This window comes from Adiantum capillus-veneris, chromosome 11 (genome assembly GCF_014529385.1).
Source record: "Adiantum capillus-veneris isolate H3 chromosome 11, ASM1452938v2, whole genome shotgun sequence".
NCBI lineage: Eukaryota > Viridiplantae > Streptophyta > Polypodiopsida > Polypodiales > Pteridaceae > Adiantum > Adiantum capillus-veneris.
The window spans coordinates 107,043,826-107,049,094 of NC_140941.1; the positions used below are offsets into that span (position 1 = coordinate 107,043,826).

Consider the following 5,269-nt stretch of genomic DNA (forward strand, 5'->3'; position numbering starts at 1 on the left):
TGTCAAACGTTGTAGACTATATGTTTTAGTTAAGTTTTATATGTCATGAAGTATCAATTCACCATAGTAAAGAATCCATTTTTTGTATGCTAATATACATTGAATTTTTTTTATTAGATATGTTACTTCAAATTATTGATGTAATAAGTAATGATTTATCTTTCCTACAGTTATATACTATTAAGAAAAGGTTCACTACATGATACTTTTGAGCAAAAATAAAGTCAAAGATCTTAAATCAATGATTAATATACTTGACAATATACATGAAAAAACTATCATTACATGTTTAAAGAAAGATATCAAGGCTTATTTCAAAATAAAAAACTTAATTACATGACAGGTGGATATAAAAGCTTAGCTCATACTTGCTTCAAGGTTCAAAAAGTCCGTAACTGATATGGGTGTCTCACTTGTTGATGCTCGTGCCGTATTTGATACTCCATGTCATCAATGGGCTGGTCTATTTGATCACTTTGAAGGTTTGCCCATTTTTTGACACCGTCATGCTGATTTTCAAAGCTCAAAAGTCTTGTTTTAAGCTTTCTTTGGTCGTCAGTATTGTCCACGAGGCATAGAACTTCTCTTTTCTGCTTGAGTCCCAACTGTGTTATGTAGCCATCACTCAACATGTCAATTATCTTGAGATCTTGTTTGCAATAATTTTGAATGCATTTCTTGATTATCAACTCCTTCTTGAGTTGTAGAAACTCGATATCTGACAATTGACTCACACTTCCAAAAGCTAGATCAAGGTGCCCTGCATCTAGTATTATGAATTGTGTCTCTGTATTTGAAGAACTAATAAGTCCCTCAAAGGCATCTCCCTTTCTCAAGAACACGAGTGTGGTGAAGAATTATGTAGCACCAGTAAATTCCAAATGTTTCACATTGTGCAATGCCCCAACAAATTGTATTTTGACCATGTTTGTCATACTTTGCAAAGCAGACTGTAACTGCACATAGTCTTTATTAATTCAAAAAAGAAAGGATCACACATTGTGGTTCTGTTGACCCACTTGCAATAGCCATAATACATGTGTTCTTGAGAACTTCTCTTTTCTACTTGAGCCATCTTTGAATCTTTTAGTTGACCATTGTAGATTGCTCTCAAAATAACGTGTGTTGTCCAAGATACACAATCCTATAGGGATAGGATTGGTTAGATGGAGATCTAAGTAAGATCCTCCCTCCATTTTAAGACTGACAACATATATAGACCATGGAATATCTATAATTGAATCTTCTTTATCTTTCACAATGTTGATCATCCATTGGATATACTTTCTTGCCTCTTCTAGAAAATCAATCTTCTTTGTACCACGTTGTAGTTGTGATGTCATCCAAGTATCACAGAGTGTCAAGAAATGGGAGTAAACAACATCATTTTAATGCTGCGTGTGGTAGAAAGCTCCTCCCAATATTCACATGGATTCTCCTCATTGAGCACATTGAATTGCTCAAGCAACTCATCTTGAATAATTCGATCTTGTTTCAGCTGCTTAATACAATCAGTCATGTCCATTACACTTGGTGTCTCCTTTGCACCCTTAGACAAAACAATCATTCCAATCTCTATTTCTGTTTGAATCTTTTCTACTTCATCTTCATCTAGAGCACACAAATATCTAAAAACTATGGCCGCTGGCTTCTCATTCTCTCTTTCTAATTGCTCTATGATCTTCAGCCCCCATCGATCATAATAGGATCAGAGTAAGTGACCATATGAGCTTGTTTGGTGATGAATGATGCACCAACAATAATCCTTGCCATTTTGAGAAATGCTTGCAAAACCAAAACAAATTAAATATAAGAATTTTAGTTGTTTTCTCATTATATAACCATGAGGGAGAAAGAAAAAGAAAACTTACATTCTAAGGTGTGCAAGATTTTGCACCTTCACTTTCTCCAATGTTAGGCGTTTTTGAAATATCCACTAACTGCTAAGATGCTTGAGAATGTCACTGTAAGATTTCTTAACATATAGCACCTTGGCCTCCTCATTTTCTATGGCTGATATGGCTGTTGCAACTTGTGGGGATGGATCTACAACAATCCGGGCCTTTCTTTTCTCATAGACTTGTATTAGATCCTGGGAGGTACCATCCTTTTTCATTTCTTGAAATCTTAACATTTTGGCTGCATAAATTGAGAGTGTTGTCCATCAATGATCGAAAACTTGTATTCGACAAGTCTTTCTTCTTGTACCTCAGTACGTGTCATTGGAACTCTAGACTTTTGGCCACAATTCTCTACAAGAATTAGATAAGCACATGATGAAGGCCGATTTGCACTTGATTCAAAGAAGAGTATACAATTTGGTACTTGATCAGGCTTTAGCTGATGACAACTATTATGATTAGGAGCAAGAAAACAATTAGTGATGAGAATCTCGTACTCCATATACTCGAAAGGGAAGTATGCCGAATGCTTTTCCATGCCTCTTGTAGCACTCTTCTTTGGTTTTTGGACCTCATTCTCTAAGCGATCACGCTCCAAAAACCTTAATAAGGGTTGATTGCTTGTGTCCTTTGATCTCAAATGGCCTTATCTACATCTGCAACACCAACTGTTGTAACACCCCTTGCATTTTTTATTGTGGTATTCTTATTTGATTTCTTATTCTTCACTTGCTTACCTATCTGTAGTGATATCAAATAAATCTTCATTAACATCCAAACCTTGTGAAAACATTTTCTCTTCCTTGTCTTTGACCATTTTTTCAACGACATAGGAATTTGCAAATAGTTGGTACTCGGTATTTCTAGGCATCTCAATGTTAATGCATCTCAATGTTAATGCACTCAATGTCACGATGTCCTTCAGCTGTTGAAACACTTGCAAAGACTACCTATTCTATATCATCAAATCTATTCCATGTTTTCCACTAGCCACAAACACATGCACTTTATGAAATTGTGCACCTTGCACTCCATAAACGTGTAAGTACGATTTTCTCTTATCATCACTTGCAAAGTCAACATTAACAGAAACCGTCACAGATTTTTGTTTTTGAACCATTTTTCTTTGAATCAAAGAAAACACACAAATGACACATTGAATATAATAATTCTTTGAAAGCGTATAAAACTTAATTGACACATAACATTATAATTACACTCTTTAAGACTTTTAGATTCTAAAATCAAATAATTATCCAATTTAGACATTTGATAATCAAAGTAGGTGTATCCTAGATTGCATAAGTCATCTAGAATACTTATTCCAATGTAGGTTATCTTGAATTCTTTAAAATAGACCATTTGGTATACATTTTCAAGATTGTAACTATCTTAGATCCACCACTTGGCCATTCAAAGATTCACTATTTGGCCATTCTAGTCAATTCTTGGAAGGTGGGTGCATCCAAGATTCACCACTTGGCCATTCTAACTAGATCTTTTAAGGTGGATGCAATGGTTGGTTTTTCCTACATCCACCAACTTTCCATTTTAAACAAAATGTGTGCAATATGTACACTTTAGATCCACCACTTGACCATTCTAACCAAGTCTTGAAGGTGGTTGCAATTCAGATCCACCACTTGGCCATTCTAAGCATGTCTTGCAAGGTGGATGCAATGGTTGGTTTCTCCTACATCCACAAACTTCCTATTCTAAACAAAGTGTGTTCAATATGTAGACCTTATATCCACCACTTGGTCATTCTAACCAAGCTTTGAAGGTGACAGCAACTCAGATCCACCACTTGGCCATTCTAAGCCGTCTTGCAAGGTGGATGCAATGGTTGGTTTCTCCTACATCCACCAACTTCCTATTCTAAACAAAGTGTGTGCAATATGTAGACCTTAGATGAGCCATTTGGCCATTCTAACCATTTTTTGAAGGTGGCTACAATTAAGATCCATGACTTGGTCATTCTAAACAAATCTTACAAGGTGGATGCAATTGTTGGTTTCTCTTACATCCACCAACTTCCCATTTTAAACAACCTATGCACAATATGTCCTTAGATCCACCACTTGGCCATTCTAACAAAGTATTGGTAGGTGGATACATCCATGATCCAAGTATTGGTAGGTAGGTGCATCCATCATCCACCACTTGGTCATTCTAACTATGTCTTAAAGTTAGGTGCATTCAACAGTTGACTATCATAGGACTTGTAATTTTACACAAATTTTGTAGGATGAGTAGACCCTAGATCCACCACTTGGCCATTCAGATTGAGGTTTGGAAAGTATGTACATCAAATATCCACCAACCGGTCATCCTAACCAAGGTTTGAAATGTGGATCCAATTGTTGGTGTCTCCTAGATCCACCACCTTGCAATTTCAAATAAAGTGCATGAGATAGGTAGACCTACCATTCTAACCAAATCTTAGAGAGTGAGTGCATCCAAGATCCAATTCTAGCCAAGTTTTGGAAAGTAGGTGCAATGTTTGTCGTCTCCTAAATCCTCCAATTTACAACTTTCAACAAAGCGTGTGAGAAAGATAGACCTTACATACATCACTTAGTCATTCTAGCCAATTCTTGAAGGTGGGTGCATCAAAGATCCACAGTTGGCCATTCTAACCAGGTCTTGTAAGGTGGATGCAATGGTTGGTTTCTCCTATATCCACCAAATTCTTATTTTAAACAAAGTGTGTATGTAGACCTCAGATCCACCACCTAGAAATTCTAACCTAGTCTTGAAGGTAGCTACAATTAAGATCCACCACTTGGCCATTCTAACATAATCTTGCAAGGTGGATGTAATGGTTGGTTTCTCCTACGTCCACCATCTATCAACTTTCAATAGTATTTATAGGAAAGATAGACCATAGATCCACCACTTGGTCATTCTAACCATGTCTTAAAGTTAGGTGCATTCAACACTTTGCTGTCATGACACTTGTAGTTTAACAAAAACTTTCTAGGATGAGTAGATCCTAGATCAACCACTTGGCTATTTAGACTAAGAATTAAGAAGTAGGTCAAAGATCCACCACTTGGCCATTATAACCAAGGCCTGAAACGCGGATGCAATTGCTGTGTCTCCTAGATCCACCACCTTGCAATTTCAAATAAAGTGTGTGAAATAGGTAGACCTTAGATTCCCCAGTAGGCCATTTTAACACAGTCCTAGAGAGTGGATGCATCCAAGATCCAATAGTTGGCCATTCTAGCCAAGTTTTGGAAGGTGGGTGCAATGGTTGGTGTCTTCTAAATCCTTGACTTTACAACTTTCAACAAAGTGTGTAAGAACGTTAGACCTTAGATCCTTAGCCATTCTAACCAATTCCTGAATGTTGGTGCATCCAA

General features: G+C 36.7%; 1 pseudogene; it reads right to left on the bottom strand.

Annotated features, from left to right (window-relative positions):
* Positions 1 to 357: 357 nt before the first annotated feature.
* LOC147447795 (uncharacterized) lies at positions 358 to 926 on the bottom strand (annotated as a pseudogene).
* Positions 927 to 5,269: the final 4,343 nt, after the last annotated feature.